Source organism: Serinus canaria, chromosome 3 (genome assembly GCF_022539315.1).
Source record: "Serinus canaria isolate serCan28SL12 chromosome 3, serCan2020, whole genome shotgun sequence".
NCBI classification, from domain to species: Eukaryota; Metazoa; Chordata; class Aves; order Passeriformes; family Fringillidae; genus Serinus; species Serinus canaria.
This window is the reverse complement of record NC_066316.1, coordinates 83,698,231-83,716,273: the sequence shown is the minus strand read 5'-3', so window position 1 is coordinate 83,716,273 and position 18,043 is coordinate 83,698,231. Positions and strand designations below refer to the sequence as shown.

General features: G+C 36.3%; 1 protein-coding gene across 1 annotated transcript in view; it reads left to right on the top strand.

Moving 5' to 3' along the window:
- The window catches only part of RIMS1 (regulating synaptic membrane exocytosis 1), a 306,280-nt gene that overhangs the window by 118,523 nt on the left and 169,714 nt on the right, over positions 1-18,043 (top strand). The window lies entirely within an intron of this gene.

The window sequence follows — 18,043 nt, the reverse complement described above, 5'->3', positions numbered from 1 at the left end:
TCTGTCATGAGATGAGGCAACTTTCTCGTATGGCTTTAAGATGCCAGGCTTTTTTAGGGTAAATTTATAGGTGCTCTTGGTATCAACAAAAATTCACTTAAAGTGAACACAGATTGTATAGCAGGTAATCATGTTCTCAAGGGAACTAGTTTGTGGCCTCTTCACTTTCTTTAAGATGGACATCAGCTGAATAGGCTTTCTGAAATTTCATGTAAACCAAAAATAACCCCTCAAAAAGATGCATTTCATGGTTCTTGTAGAGGTTTTTCACATGCTGAAGAAAACTGCATAGGTGAACTGACTGAAAATGTGCATGTATTAATATATTAGTAAAAATGGATGCATTGCATTGTGTCGCCTGTAGATGGTGTCATCAGAGCTAGTCTCTGAAAATATAGTTTACTTTGATGTATTACATTATTCTAATAATAAGTGCATGTGATGCAGCTTATCTTTATTCAGAAAAAAAATTGAATATATATTTTAACCATTTTTCATCCCCTATTTCAAGCCACAGAAATGGAAGTGTGTCATTTCATTTGTAACTTGCATTTTGTTTCTTATATTGTTTATGCTTCTTTGGGTCAGGGTGGGAAACCATGTTTGCAACATAAGCAGTAATGTCATCTTTTTATTTAAAGCTCTTTTTTTTCTTAATTTTGTGGTTTTGTCTCTTCATAGAGAGTTATTAGAATTGCATTTCTTTGAAATCTGTCTATTAATACTTGCCTATTTTATTCTTTATCTCTTCTTTTTTTCTTTTCTCTTTTTATTCTGCTTCCTTGGATGCTTTCCCAAAGGAGGACAAAGTGGTTAGAATCCATGCTTTTTATAATTTATTGTTATAATGTTGTTAGTTGACTGGGATACATATTAATGTGAAAAACTGAACTGAAATTTCATAATCATCCACAGGGGAGGGGGGAATACCAGGAATCCTGACACCCAGGCCCTACACATCCCTTAGCTGAGCACAGGCCTTGAAGACAGCTCAACGAGGAAACCCAAGACTGTTGTCAAAGTTATGACAATAAAAGAAATTAAGAACTGAGAATTACTTATAGGCTAAAAAGTAGAGGAGCCAATAAAGTGTGATAAAATTTTATTTCATAAATACATCTTTAGTTAACAGTTTTGACTTTTTGCATGCAAGGACCTTCCATCAGCTTCAGGAATTCTAATTTAGTCTTTTAATTCTAATTTTACATTGTTTTACATGCTTTGCTGTGTTTCACTTCTGGCTGCAGCAGAAACTCAGGGAATTCTTGTAAAATCAGCTTTTTGATTGACATTTTGAACGAAATATATAGGTAAACAAACTGGACATAAGTATTGTGAGCAAGGTGGAGTGAATCTTTTGAATGCATAGTTATAATTTCATAAATGTGCAGAACTTTTAGGATCATGTACAGGCATATTCACCAGTATTGCCTGTGCCTTGTCTCAAACAGGTGAGGGTGGTTCCCTGTTCATCTCTGCACCCTGTGCATGGCATCAGGTGTGGCAGCATTTGAGCAGTGCCCGTGCATTTACCACCTCTTCTGGGGCAGTTCTGCAAAAAGTGGTACTCCAGATTTTTAACTGGAGTATTAAGTGTGGCAATTAGCTAGCTTTTCTGGCACCTCAGCTGAAACAGGTGTAAATTGTTTACAATCCAGTGTAGTTTTTGATGTGTTCTTTGTTGAGTTATGCTTGGGATATGAAGTGGTGTTATACCCCCATTTAAATCCTAGCACACCTGTAACCTGAAATTTAGTACTGTGCAATTCCCAGAGAAAATTATTTCTATCACATTTGAGTATTGCAGGAGGTTTTTACTATGTCAGCATTAGTGCTACTCCAAAGATGTATTCTAAAGACATATCTGACTTGTTTGGATTGTCCTAAATTCAATTAAATACATCCTTATCATTTGCAGTTGTCTTAGTTTAGGTTTTCCTAAAGGTTTAGGTTAGTTTAGGTGTTGAACTCCAGGCTTCCACGTGCCACGAAAATGCCATAATAGTAATCTGTGAAAATAAATTTTCTATGGTGTGATAAAGCTGAGCTATTTCTCTTTAACAGCTGAATAGTTAATGATGATAACTAGTCCTGAATGTGTGAAAAATATAGGGATCACTTCTTTAAAGTACCATTGCTTCAGCAGTGCCTCTCTCTAGAATTAATTAGTTTCAAAATAGTAACACATATCTAAAAATAACATGTTTTAGAACAATTGGTATGATTAAAATAGAGCAGTATGAAAAAAATATTATTTCTTAATTATTTTCAATGGCTCGAAATTCCTGACTAATTATTTATGGCAAGTTTTGTATCACTAAAAACTTTTAAAACGTATTTATCCCTTAGTGACCACATGAATTTTTTACCACAATAAATTATATTAATACAAACACATGCACCAAGTTTCTTCAGCTTAAGGGTTCATCATTTGGAAAGGATGCTGAAGTGTGAATTACCAAATTTTCATCTCAGGAAAAGTCAAGTGTTAACCTAGATTCAAGGTGTTTCCTGTAGAGTTGGAGAATTAATGATACCTCACTTGGGGTGTTTTTTCCCATGCATTACCCATCTTTTACAAATACAAATACAAATACAAATACAAAGAAAGTCAATCAGGGGATGATCCAGGAAATGGAGAGTGGCCATGTGAGAGAAGGCTAGGGAGATTAAGGGAACAAGAGCTAAAGCAATTATAGTCGACACCTAGAAGTATGGAATTGATCTGTAGAAATGCAGAAAATTTAAACAATAAGAATAGAGGACAGTGAATACATGAGACCAAATGTGTACAACTTGGCCCTAAACACTCCTGGCTTGAAAAAAAGATCTTTACAAGCATTAAAGCCTTGAGAATTTATTTCATGTGGCTTATTGGGAAGAAAAAGAGCCCAATAAAACTTTAAAGGCTAAATTTAATGAGGTTAGGAAAGGATTTATGTGATGTGGTTGCTTGTGGCTGTAGGGCAATGTGCAAGGTCCCTAAGAGGTCCTTGCAGCTCTTAATTGTAGCTAAATATTTAAAAAATTTAATACTTTGAAGCTGTTCTTTACCTTTTCAAGTAAGTGCCAAATATTTCTTAAGGATTTTTTCAAATATATATAGCAGAACTTAATATGTTCTCTCCTAATTTAAAATCATAAAGGACATCCCAAAACACCTTGTAGTGAGAGTTAGTAAGCATCATAGGCTGATCAAGAAACTATTCCATTACACTTCCAAAATTATTTGGCAATAACTGGCATATTCTAGTGGCTAATGCGTTACCTGAATTTCAGTGATTTGTGTTCTAAAATGTCAAAATGCATACTCAAATATGTTTCTGAAGTTCTGTCATGTTTTTTGAGTATTGGTTAGCTCTGTGCACTTCTGACCTGAGTTTGCTCTTCTTTCATATAGTTGCAGGCAGACCACATTTAATCGGTTTAGTTCAATTTTATGTGAGATAAAATGGCAGAGAGAGGTCAGGTGGGTTTCTTTTTTCTTTGAGAAAAAGCTGACACTTCTATTTTGGCAGAATATTCTAGGTGGTTTTAGCTCCTTATAGAGGGCCTACACTTTGAATTTTGAATCCTTTTAGTTATGTTCCATACACCAAGATTTTAATTGCCAAAATGGTAGTGGGTTTAAGTGAAATATTTTGGTTATATTTTGGTAATATTTTGGAGATATTTTAGGGCAGTGGAAAAGTCAGCAAAATGTCCAACTAGTAGTTTTTTATGGTTTGGTAAAGGGTGGAAGGAGCCCAGCCTCAGTTCTCCTGATGGCCTGGCTGCCACTGCTTTCTCTGTTTTTCCCTGTCATGTACCATGACCTCGTAAAGCATGAAAATTGACTGAAAATACAACTTTTTTCTTTCCTCATTCCTGTAAAACTTTTCCACAGTATTTGGTTAGTTAATGCAAAAATAGGTATTGCCTTTATGATCACCTGATACATGTTTCATTCTCCTTCTAGAAAAGGAGATACACCATAGGGTACAAAAATGAATGAGCAAATGTAGTTTCTTTGGATCAAAATTCCAGTATTTCCTGAGATGCTGTGAGTGCAATTGAACTGAGTGAAATATGTATGACATTGACCAAATTAGGTGGAAGATCCGTGCTCCAGATTAAGCCATATAATTATCCATAGCAATCAGTCTCCTGTTGTAGAGGTTTCATTAGGATTATTATTTTTTATCAAATTTCAAATGAAAAAAATAGGGAGCAAATGATAAAAGTAAATGCGTCACAATTTTCCTGTGTTTTGCAGAATAGAGCAATTTGCTTTCTCTTTTTTTCTATTTCCATATGTAAAGGACAACTGGTGGGAAATCTGGATGTAAAATACATTATAAATATATGAGAATTTATGTCACTGAACTTAGTAGTATGTGGTTGCAGAAAATAATGCTGGTAATCAGTGAAGAAGAGAGTCATATTTCTGATCTGGCTTTCACTTTAGTATAAGCAAGAGATTGTTTTCACTTTAGTATAACGTCAGGGATTTACTGACGTTTATCTTTCCTTGGAAGGAAAGACAACTTGGAAACATTTGCTTAATTGTATGTCAGGTGGCTTTTTCAGGGAGTTTGTCATTTAGTTCCTTTAAATTATGCTTAAAATTTGCTTACATAATGGCTTGCTAATTTAAGCCTTACCAACTTGAGTACATATGCCATGCAATTCAGCTGTGTACTAACAGAAGTGCTTTAACAGAAGTTGGTAATATTGTCAGAACAAAATGTCTGGATTGTCAGGATTTTTTTTTCTTTACATCTCTTGAGCAGAACTCCTAGGTCAAATTGTCCATTAAGAGGCAAATTTCTGTATGCTCTGACTAACACAGCTGTAGAATAAAACAAAAAAATCCAACTGAAGGATGTAAATTACATAGCAAATTGCAAATTGATAGCAGATACATTTTCTCTCTGTAGCATTCAACATAATTTGTTTCCCAAAAGATATGGGGTTTATATGCATCATGGAAGAAGCACTGCTTTTCAGTAATGCCTCCCTAGAATTGCTGTTTCAAGCAGAAAAGAAAAAAAAAAAAAAGGCCAGCAGGAAATTGAGGAATTCTGTTTAAAGTAAGGTGGGAATCACTGTCCTCTACTTGTGGGAGGTTAATTTGCTTTCAGACAAATATGAGTGAATAAAATTTCTAGGGAAATCCTTTAAATTAGCTTGCTCTTCACCAAGTTTGCTGAGGAAACATGTTTGCTTTGAAATATAATTTTTATAGGGTCCAGCTAGCAAAAATGATTGTTTCCTTCTTATATTAAAAAAAAAAGAAAAGTAGGCATATGATGCTAATGCACTGAAGTTAACCAGATCAGTGTTTCTTCATTTAATAATGGGACTGTAGAAGAGTCACTAGACACCTGAGTTTTTCTTCCACTATAGCCTTAAATCATCACTAAATCAGTAACCACTTGATTAAGCTCTGTGTTTTACCCAGATTTAGTTTACCTGTTTGCCAAACTCTTAAACTGTGACTTGTTATGTGATTCTACACTTTATGACCAAGACAATCTATTGCTACTGCAGCCTTCTCTCTTTAGTTGTGATAAAGGGCTCCTGAATTCTTCACATTTGTTTTTGCTGTTGTCATGCAGACTGGGTAGCAGCAATCTGTTGATACCTGACATAAAAAATAGTGGAAATTCCATTTAGTATAACAGGACCTAGAAGCCCCAAACTTTTGATCCACTGCAGTGTAATGTCTTGCCATGTAATCCTATTTTTAGTCTTGTATTTTCAGTATTGTTGTTTCAATTTAACTGATTTGAGACTATGGGAATTATTTAGAATGTAAAGCAATACCTTTGAATGTAATAATTCCTTCCAGTGCAAAAACTTGCATTAAAAAAAAAAAAGATAAGATTGCAAAGGTCAATAAGGCATTTCAGGAGAGGCTTTATTCCACCTCCTCTTACCTAATTTCGTGTGTGTATATATATATATATATATATATATATATTCACAGTATATCTATGTATAGGCATATATTATATGGATTTTTCATAAGTGAATATACATGCATACCATATATGTGCAGCCTACTACATAGCCTAATACAGGAAGTACAGGGCAACCCAATTTTTTGACCTTTGAAGTCTGTTAGTGATTCAATGTATTTAAATCACCTGAGGAGTTATTATTTATGTGTCCATTTATCTGGACAAAAAGAGATGTTATGCCATAGCAGTCACAGAATCTCAGAAGGCTTGAGGTTGGGGGGAGCCTTTGGAGGTCATCTGATCCAATGCCCCCTGCTCAGGCAGGGCTACCTAAGGGAACTTGGACCTTACAGCTTGGCATATTCATGTGTCTTTTGACTTGCAGGGTGAACAGTGAAAAACTCAAAGATATTTCTTGTCATTTTTGTTACTTGTTTGCTTATTATAACTAACCACATTATAGGCTTACCCAAAATCTCCTTAAGTTGTGTTAGGGAATAATTCTCTGACTTACAGCTTTGGACAAATGAATTTCAGAATTTTACAGACTCCTTTGGAAAGAGCACTATGATGAGTTTTTTCAGCTCAGCTTTCAGAGAGAAAGGAAAACCAAAGCTACCAAATCAATGTTAAGCTTTTCATTTCTTTCAATATAGTGTTTTTATCATTTTAACACTCATGATCTCATGTTCTGTTTGGTCCAGTTTAGTTGATGATATAAAGCTGAGGAGCAAGACCAGGAGAGCCTTCCAGTGGTTCTCCCAAAAATATTGTATATCCTACTGGCTCAGTTACTATCTGAGGTGTGGGAGATCACTGTTGAACTCCATTGGGATAAAACCTGCTTTTCCAGATGGGTTACAGTACTGTCAGTATTGAAGAGGAACATCTTCCTACCTGACTTGGGTCAGTCCCACTACAAAGACAGAATACAAAATTTTGGAAATTTTTTTATTTTTGTGTTTTTTTCTAGAAGGAAATTTTAACTTAGTATTTAGATCTTGGCTGAAATGATTTTGTTGCAGTTTTCTAATAAGTACTGGTTTCAGAAAATACAACAATATAGAAGTATTTTTATTCACTTTTTGTCAAACATGATTCATCTATGACCTAAATATCTGTAAGTAAAGAGATGGGATTCAAGGCCTTGTGTAAAGGAAGATTATTTTAGTTAATTAGTTTCAACTGTAGATATATATTGAAAGGAAAAGTCAAATCAAATCTCACTACTATTACTGTTGGACTATTGCCTTTATGGTGTCTTAAAATCCAAAACTCCACTAGCATTTTCATTGCCACATCAAATTTGCAATTGTTATTTCTGAATTCAGCTTGCCCTATTGCATTTCAAATTAAGCCAAATATTTTATTTGCAAGGTATTTTGTATTTACTATATTTCTATTATCTTAATTTCTGCAATGAAATAATTTCTTACTTGTTGGCACTGCAAAAATCATACAAGATATCAAAGATCTCTGTATACCACATATAATAAACATACTATTATTTTTTTGCTATGGAATACAGAACTAATAAGCAAATAGACTATCTTGATAAAGAAGATATAGAAAAAGTATCTCCATTGTCTTTAAAATTTAAATTTTAAGAATGTGGTTTTCTATAATATTTAGCTGCCTTAGTTGTGATCTTTTTTTCAGTTTATAAAGAAGCCATGTTTGAGTATTAAAACATAAGTTTAGAATAAATTACGAACACAGAGACTGTGACTGGTATAGCTGAATTTATTTTGTCCATGACTAGTTTCTCTGCATGTATTTATTATGTCAGCATTTAGGGAATAAGTTCACTTCATTGGGTAGATTTACAGCTCTTTGAAACTGGTGGTCTGCAATGTGAGTGAAGGACAGTGGGGAATCCTGGGGAGTCCATCTGCATGAGAGTGGGGTGAGTCTGGATATAACCCACTTTTCCAATGTGCTTCCATATGGCAGGTCTGATCACTGGAAATGAATTTGTAGTGTGCAGTGCTTTGAAGATAGAAATCAAGTAAAAATACCATTATTACTGTTGACTGTCATAAAATGTGTGTACTTTTGTAGAATCAGTTAATATGCTCACCCAGCATTTGTTCATGTGAGAGGTGGCCTATCAATGTAGGAGGCATCTGTCAGACAGAACCCTGAATGTCATTATTTTGTGCTATTTTTTGAATGATTCAGGTGAATGTATCCAAAATTAACACATCTGTTTCTGGAGAGCCCCATAACAATGTGCCATCTATTGGCAAACCAAGAGAGGTGGGTTTGTGTTTTGACATTTGCAGTTTAAGTTGTGGTGCAAAAAATTATCTGGAAGTGTAGAAAAATATTGTCTGGAAGCCCTCCTTGTTGTGGAGGGCTGAAGAGAAGAGATCACTTTACAGAGACAAACCAGGCAGGCAAATATTTCACACCATCTAAACTTTAATCTGATTCACCCAGAAGAAAGAAACCTTGGTATCTCTTCCAAGTGATACTCCAATAAAAGCTTAGTTTTAGAGACTGCAGGCACTTTCTCTTTTTTTCTTTTCTTTTTTTTTCTTTTTTTTTTTTTTTTTGTCCCTCAGTGTTTTTGAGGGAGAGGAGAGCAGCAAACGTGCAGATGTCCAGGGCTGTGTTTAGGCTCAGGAGACTTGAAGAATTGTGTTCTCCTGGGGGATGCCTGAGGGGATATGGTGCACCAGCAGAGCTGACTGCTGCTGTCAGTGAGCTCAGTCAGAGCTGGTAGTCCTGTAGCAGCACCTGATGGGACTTGTTTTTATTTGAGCAATGCACCTTCAGTTTATTCAGCAGTGATCTGCTTCCTAGATGTACTTGGGTATATTTTATTGCTAGAAGACAATCAATCCAGCATCATGCCCCTTATTTCAAGCTGTGCCCAGCTGTGGTAACTATGAAAAATCTTCTTGTAAAAGGATCCTATAAAATAAAAGATGTCTTCTAATCATGCATCATCCTTCCCTGGAAGACCTGAGCTTTTGGCAAAACTAACCGGATCCTCTTGTTCAGCCTCTGAATACACTTTTTACCTGTGGTCACACAAAAACCAGCTGCCAGCTCCCAGGCATGTGAGAGTGCACTCATTTAAGCTCAGCTGATTTAACAGCCCAGTGTCTGCCCCTTAAGCCCAATGAATTCTTTACTTGATCATTTTATTTCTTTTTGGAATTCGTGTTTTTCGATTTGAATATTTGAATCATTGTAGTCCTCCTCATTCATGTGAGATTCTTCTATGTGATGGGATTTTAATGTGATATGTGGGGGTTAGGACTAAGTATGACTCCTAATATTTAAAATTAATAGATATGTACATTGCTGAGGCAAAATTGGGTTTAGCAGTTACAAAATAACATAGGAATTCTAAATAGAACTAAATTTAGTGAACTGAATTCCTGGGCTATTCCAGCGCTACAAAACCAGAAGTATTTGTAGCCAGAAAGAGATCCTACTGCAAAGAGAGATTTGGTAAGATTTTGGACCTATTATGCATTATGTGAAATCAACAAGTAGCTAAATATATTTCAAGAGAACAAAGAAATTATGAGGGCTAAATGTAATCTGTGCTCTCTTGCTGCTTATCTTTTTATCATAAATAACTTAATCCTCATCCAGGATTAAATTCAGTGTATTTTTAGCCATGTAATGTCCTAGATAAAAGATACTTCCATCTATGTTTTTATATGTTTTGCATTCTAGAGCATTTTGTAATTTTACTTAAGGGATGGATACTTCTGTCTATACATCTCCAGTGCTGCAATTAGAGGGGATGTAGGATAGTTTGTCATACATATACCTAAGGTACATGGTTTTATTAAGCATAATTGAAGATAGAAGTGTGTATTTCAAGCAAGGAAATCTATAGACAAAGTTTCTGTAATATTTTGTGAGTTTCTTCAAATTCCTTTAATATAAGGACCCATCTGCAAGTCAGCCTTCCTACAGAGATAAATTAAATCTCACTCCAAAACTATGATGATAAAATGATGTAAAGTATCTGTTACCAGTTGTTTAATGACTGGTCAGAGATTAAATGAAAATCTGGACAAAATGTAATCTGAATTTCTTTAAAGACCAGTTAAAACCCAAAAATTTTTTTAATCCAGATTGAGGTTTCCAAAATGCTGTGTGTTATTTAGGCTGAAGTTTAATTATGTACTGTGCAGTTTCAGTATTCCAGCTAAAACACCTGTCAAATAATTTACATGCAACAGGTTTATGAAATTTTTGGAGTTAAATGTTATTTCTCAATAGTCTATTAAATTTGTTATTAACTTGTTCATAAAAAACAGAGTCCCATAGCAAAACACTTTGCAGTGGTGAGTTTTGGGAGAGTTATTTTGGATATTGCATTCTAAAAAGTTGAGTATTCCTGGGAAGTGCAGATTAATCACAGAGATGAGCAGTTGTTGGTAGGACTGTCTGTAAATAGATGAGCATGGGAATGATGGTTGTGTTGTCATGACTGGAGGAAATTTTTGTATGTTGCTTGGATTTTAATAATGGTAGTGTAACTTTTTGTCTGCAACATGTGGTAAATGATCAAAGCTCATACCTGTGTGTGCATCAGCAAAGTTTATCTTTCTACTTTTTCTTCTCTGACCAAATATCTTCTACAGACAGAGACAGGGCAGTTGAAAGTTCATCAGCGGACTGCTTTCAAGACCTTTGTCAGCCCAACAGCTTTACCCCTCAGGATTATTTGGATTAGTCCTTTTAGCTGTAAAGAAGCCTCCTTTTCTAGACTATTTCAGGGACTCACTGCCTTTGTGGATGGGTCAAGAGACCACAGAGGCAGCTTCTTGGTCACGTAAGTTTAATGCAGTAGAAAAAGCAACAAGTGAATTAAACTTAGGAAGATTTAATCTACTTTATGTTTTTGTTTGGGGATTTTTTGCCCCCTAAGCTTTCAGCATAGATACAAACATACTCTTGTGGATATCCTGTGTTGCAGGTTACACCCCTTCACTCCATACCCTGATGTTTTCCTCATCAACCAGGGAGTGTTTAGTAGAGCCTATTGCTGATGTTAGAGGAGCTTATCTCTTGGTCTTTGTGTAGACTGGTGAAGTGTCTGAAGGAGATTAAGTCAATGCATTTTCCTGCCAGACTGAGTAGGAGCCAGTTCCAGATGAGTATCCCTCATATTATGAGAACCCAGATCATTATATGTTAGCTTATGCTTTTGTCCTGGGGGAGATCAGTGTGTCCTAGAGTGCTTCAGCTTGTTTTGAACTAGACTAAATCAGCTCTGCATCTTTCTCAACTGTGGCTCCTGTTTAGCCAGACAGAGCCCCAAGTCATCAAGTCTCCTAAAAGGTACTGCAGAGTTTTACTCTAGCCCCCAGCAGCTGCCCCACTCAGGGTGGCTCTCAGGTAATACCCACGCTGTACCTTACAGCTCCATGCTCATATTTTGGAAATGTTAGGGCATTGAAAGTAGGAATGAAGGTCAGTGTTGAGGCAGTTGAATCCTACAACAGATTTTAATCAGTTACAGAAAGAAATTGTACAGCAGCAATGGTCTGTAGGCACATTTGGAAACCTATATTTAGTCTTGCTTCTGATGAAACTCTACACACTCAAGTCTGAATCTTCTGTGCAAACCTACATGTTCTCTCCTCTACAGGCAACCTGACAATTCATGCACCAGCTGGTTTTTTTTTAACCTTTTGTCTCCTACATGAATTGACCTCCTTAAGAGAGGGTATATAGTCTTATGCAGTCTGTGATCTGTGGAAAGTTGTGAATATATTCCACTGGAGAGAGTTCAATTTGGCTTTTTCCCCCCTACATTACAGACAGTCACTGACAAGCAAATATTACTGAAAATTGTACTAAACCACACTTAAATTTTCAGTATTTTATTTAGGATATGCTTATTTGTGTTGGTAAAATCTTTTCAAGTTTTTGAGTGTAATTCATAGGCCTGTGAAGACCAAAACCTTTTTATTTTTAACTTTCTGACCATGCAATGAGACAGTCATAAACTTGTTGAAAATTTGCTATGCGCAGTGTTCAGATAATGAGAATGGTAGAGTTCAGCTGAGTACTCAGCTTCAGAAAGATCAAGTCAGCTAAGGGAATAAAAATCCTTAATCAAGGATAGAATGTTTTAGCCTTCTTGAGGGTAAGATGGTGATTGGAGAAAAACCAAGTTGGTCTAGTTGTCTGAGGAGAAATGGTTTCTTTTTGTAAAAAGAAGATGACAGGCAGTCATGTAGGCAATTAGGACTAATTGGATACAAAAGGCAGGTGGAATTAGCCATGCAGCCAAGTCAAGGAGGGAGCCCAATGCTTCAAGCTACACAAGTTTCAGGCAGGTTTGGCAGGCAGTCTTATGCTAACCTAGTGTGTGTTTCTCAGAAATTGTGCTCCTGTTGAAATGCTAGAGAGAGATGCACACCTTCAAAAGTTACTGCAGCAAAAGCTTTATGGAGTGTCAACATCTGCTGCACACTTCTAGGTTCAGTTCTCTCCAGACCATGTGCCTAAATTTCCAAGTTATCCATTGAAAAGAGAGTTGAAAGCTTGACAAATCTGGCCCTCTATTTGCAAGACCCACTGATAAACAGAAATGATTGCTTCAGTGACTGTAATTGCATAGAAAATAACTTGAATTTTAAGTCTCTTGATATGGAAGTTCATGATTAAGTTAAATTTGATTAAGAAGGTTGGTAAATCTATCTGGGCTGCTGCTGAAATGCATCCAGATGATTTTTTTCTCCCATTGAAAACTATGGGGATAAACTTAAAATTCCAGAGACTGTAAATGGGCTTTCGGTCATTTGTAAAAAACTTTTTATGCAGTTTGTTTCACAAATACAAGATTTACACATTTCTTCATTTGCAAGTCTTTTTAGAGAGGCTTCTGTGGTGGATTAACCTTGTCTGGCTGCTGGAGACTCCAACAGGTCAAGGGGGAAAATAAGATGGAAAATCTCATGGGCTGACATAAAAACAGGGAGTTGGTTCACCAACTACCACCAGACTCAGCTTGGGGATGGTTAATTGAATTTACTGCCAGCTAAAATAGAGTTCGATTGTGTGAAGCAAAGACAAAACCTAAAATACCCCTCTGCTTCTCCTTTCTTTGCAGTCTCAATATCACTCCACTCCCTACTCCTCTGCCTCGTCCAGCCACGTGGCACAGGGCATCACTCATGGGCTGGGACCAGTCCATAATAGTTCTCCTCTATTCTCCCTCCTCCTCCAGCTTGGAGTCCTCTGTGGGCCACAGTCTTTCTGGAAAAATACCTTCTCCCCTGTGGTTTCTCCAGGGGCTGCAGCTTCTGTCAGGACAACCTTCCCCAGCTTGGTCTTGTCTGCGGGATGTAGGAGAATCCCTGCTCAGGGGACTGCAGTGCTTCCTCCCCTGAACACCTTCCTCCCCTCTTCCTTCCCTCACCTTGGGGCTGGCAAGGCCCATTTCTTTTTGTAGCTCTGCATATCATGGGATCAGCTTGCCATGTTCTGCCTAATCCCTTCCTCTTCTTAAACCATAGGTACCCATAGTTACTGCTGTCTTCTGTGAACTGACTGGGTTTAATCCTTGGATTTGATGCAGGAAACAATAGCTTGTTTTCAGGGCAAATGGTGCAGATTTTTAAAACTTTGGAATACTTCCCTTTTTTCTTAATTTTCTATCATTTGTGCAGTCAGTGGCTCATAGGTTGCAATTATCCTTATTCACTCACTTTCATTTCTCATTTTTTTTCTCAACTTCTCTTAATTTTTCTAATTACAATTAAATTTTGAAACCATATCATGGCAATTTTTGAGGCAGTGTTACAGGCTTTATTTCCATTTTAATGTAATTTATAATTAAATATTCAGTAGATAATAATGCTGCACTTAGCATTCCACTGTTACATTATACATTGTGTAATAAATTAGAATCATACAAAAAGCAACTTTGTATACACCATGTGGATGAAAACGAGTTAAATGATGATCACAGAGCTAACTGTAAACTCACATCAACATAAAAAGGCTGTCTTTCTATTTTAGCCTCAGAAAGATCACATTTGGGGTTTAACTATTCTAACATTTGCTTTTAAAAGCCAGTCTTTTGGAAGTGCTAAATTATTAGATTGCAAATTATTAAATTATAAATTATTAAATTATTTCTGATGTACAACACCTTCTACTACTTGTAAGTTGGCTCTGTTCTCAGAACTCCTCTGACACAGGGTGCTCTCTGCTCTTTCAGTCAATTAAGGCCTTGGGTTTGTTTGGTAGGAATCTGCATTTTAGTGATTTCTTAGATGCATTGCAAGCTAAAATCTCCATTTTTTTTGCCATATCTATGTTATAAATGTAGCCACCACAACGTTTCTTGGCTAAGAAAATCACCTTTTTCTCCTTGCTTCTATTTTGGTTTTATTTTTCTGTCCTTTTAAGTATATAACCTCTCCAGTAATTACTATTTCTTAGCAGTTTATCTTACTGAATATCTGAAAGATATGTACTTTCTCAGTCTTTTTTCCTTCTTGTTTCTGATAGCTTTCTGGATGTCTGACTTTTGCTGCCCAGTAATTTCCTTATTCAATTTAAATGTCACATACTATTGTATCAAATGAGTGCAAAGAACTTTTAGATTCCTGTACTTCAAACAGCAGGGAAAGAGAGCATTGTTCAAGATTAATGTAGTATACAGCAATTCTTGGGCTTCTGTGTAATAAACATTTTGGCATGGCTAAGTTTAGCAAATACCATAAATGTTTCAAAAAGAATAGCTCCTTGTGCTTGCACAGCAAGTGACATGGCATAATCTCAGCAACCCTTTCAAACAAAATGCTTGAATCTAATAATATATTAGAGAGGAAGGGAAATAAAGACATCTAGATTTAGAAATTGAAGAGTCACTTCTGCTTTGATTTAATTTGAAGGACAGCCATTAAAATCATACAGAGGACTTGGTGCTATAGTATGACTTAGGCAGAGCATGACATTCAGTGCAGATCTTAAACTGTTCAGTTCTGTAATAGTCTACAAGCAGCAAACCCTTACAAGGGTAGCAATACTCTCATCTCTTGTACTCAGGGCAAAAAAATAGAGGCCTCTTCTAGTGGTTGAATGTTAAACTTCAGAATACTTTGTTTCTTTAAAATAAGCAGGGAGGAAAAAAGTGAAGAATTTGCAAATAAAAGTCTGCAGTGCCACATGATTGTTACAAAAGCTGCTGGAAGTGCTTTGTTTGCATTTAGAGCTTTAGTGTCTCACAACCAGTCTGCTGCTGTTTTCTGCTGTATACTGAGAGTCCTGGTCTGCTCATTTGTGAGGTGCTTTGTCATAGTGTGTGTAGGCTTGGGAATGTCTTATGCTAGCTATGCCTGAAGAGATGTCAAGCTCACCTAAAAGAAGTTCTCTTAAAAGAGAAAGACAACCCTGAATCTCCAAATGCCTTCTTTCTTTTCTTAAGAAAAAAAACTAAACCCAAAAGAAAAATCCTTAAACCAGGAAAAGCAAGTAGAGTTTCCTCTGAAGTAAGTTTTGTTTGTCCATGTGGCATCTCTGTTCCAAATGCAATAACTTTTGCTCTGTGATAACAAAGCAATCCAATTTAGTTGCTTTTTCAGCACACTAGTTTCCTCATAATCTCTGATATTTGTCCTGCTTTCTCCCTAAGGTCTGTCTCTCAATTTTTTCCCTCAACTTGTTGCCTCTCTTTTCTTGTCACCCTACTTTGAACCTTTTTATCTCTTCATCCATGTCCTCTTGGACATTTGTTCTTCTTGGCCACCTCATCTCACAAGTCTACCCTTCTTCCCTGAATTCTTTTGTCTAAAGAACTGAAGTGGTTAAGGGAGAGTTATTAAAGACAGCAGGGCCAGAAGAGCCTGACCTCCAGTAAACCAGTTGTATTTAAGCTGGGATAAACCGCTGGTTTTAGTATAATCACCTAAAACTTACAGAGACAACCAGAATAAACCTAACCTTAAATAAACATGTAGTCTACTGACCTGATTCCAGTGAAAAGTTAAAATTAATTATAAACTAGAGAGAAATACAAAGGAATTATTAAACTCAGATTCTAGAAAGAGTAGATACTACTGAAATAATATATTCTTGAAAAGCTCTCCCTGTGACTGTGGATGAGGGTGGAATTGTCTGATTTGTCTATTATGTTTGTTTTGGATTTAAATAACTGAAGTTGATTTGTTTGGCTGAGATCATTCTGCTGGCAGTGTTACATAATCTGAATTAAAAAAGCTCAAAGATGGAGTCACAAGAACATGCAAGGATCAAATCAAAACTGAGAGGAACAGTAACTGAGCACAGAATGTTTATCACATGTCTTGGTGGAAATGATCTTTGCAGTTCACAAAATGGGCACAGTCTTTGAACCCAGCAGAAGGCTGATGTGTCTAAAAGTTATTTTTTGATATACAATGTGATCAGAGGTACTCCTGCTTCCTGCAAACTCCATGTTTGTGTTTAGTGTCCAGCTACATCAATATGGCTGAATATTGAGCAAATATCAGTATGCAGGAGAGGTGATCCAAGTCTAGGCAACAGTAGATGGACCTCACCAGCTCTGGAAGCTGTTGCTATGGCAAAGCTGCCTTCCGCCAAGCAGGGAATAAGAAAGTTCTCTTAGTTACTGACATGATTCTCTTTCTTTTATATAAGGGATCTAGCTGGCCATTAAATTTAACTCCTGACACACACAGAAAGCTGCAGCACACAAATCCCTTATCTGACAAAAAAGATTGCTTGCTTCTGTTGGACAGGCATGTGAGCACAAGTCCAGTTCATGGTCCCTGTATTTGTACCACCATGGACTAGACAGCCCTCTATTTCAGATAATAAAGAGGCAAAATATTAACTGTTGCCTCTTCCCCAAATAGCCTTAAGTTGTCACTGCACTGTATGCCTTTTATTTGTTTAGGAATTACAAAGCCTGACTAGATATCTGAGAATATACAGGTAAGTGCAGAAGATCAGAATTGTTCTCCTCATCTAGCAAAGTTCTGATCTCAAATTTTAACCTGTTTTTGTAACAGTAGCTTCATCAGATAACGAAATGTCATTACTGTTTGATTTTTCTGAGTGTATTGTTCTGCACTGCTGTACATCATCTTACCCTATTGAAACTTCCCTCTTTCCCTGTGTGGCCTGCCAGTAGTATTGCAAATTCAGAACAGTAAACCTCTGGTATTAATACTGGGTGTAGTCTGTAAATTTGCTGTCAACAACGTGCTGTTTGGATCAGTTAAAAAATTGCAATATTCTTACACTGGCACAAAATTCCTGGTGCATTTTCCTGCCCCATTTTCCTTTTCCTTATATTTTGAATCTTCCATATTCAGACCCACAGTTGTTTAACCCTTTTGCAGTCTCCCATGGTCTTTGCTTTCCTAAAAAGCTACACTTTTCCTTACCAAAGACATTGTTTTCCCCAGTTGGTTTTTTTTAAATAAATCTGAAATATCCACTCAAATTTGTTGTAGAACACTGATATTCTCTCTTCCCCTTCCTCAAATCTTCCATGCCAGATTTACTGAGGTTCCTTTGTGCTCGAGCTTGGTAGCACAGATAGCACAGACTTAATCAACTTAGCCTCAGACTCTGCACCTGGAGCGAGAGGTGGGAGAATTAAAAGAAAGGACCATGGACATCTCAGAAGGTAGGATCAACAAAGATGAAATTTTAAAAAACCAAAACAACAAAAAGCCAAAAAAAAACCCTGTGTCATCCTTTTAGTAAGGGAGTAACTGCAAATAAGATGTTGAGCAAACTTACAATATGTTGTGTTTCCTCAGGATACTTTGGTAGATTTTTTTGTCTGGGGAGATCAGGTTTCTGGTCCATGTAAGGTAGATATTGTACAAATAAAGTGTGTGTTTGTTTTAAACATTTAAGAAGTTGCTGTGATGATATCAGTGGGAAGAATCTTCTTTCTGTAATTATAAGGATAATAAGCATATAATTATGCTTTACATAATTATAAGGATATAAGCATTTACATTCATAACAAAAAGTCAGGCTTAATTATTTCTAATTATGTGAAAAAAAACTATAAACTTAAGGATAGATGGTGAAACCTGAATATATATAACATGTATACAGCATAATCCTATTTGGTGCTTTGTTAA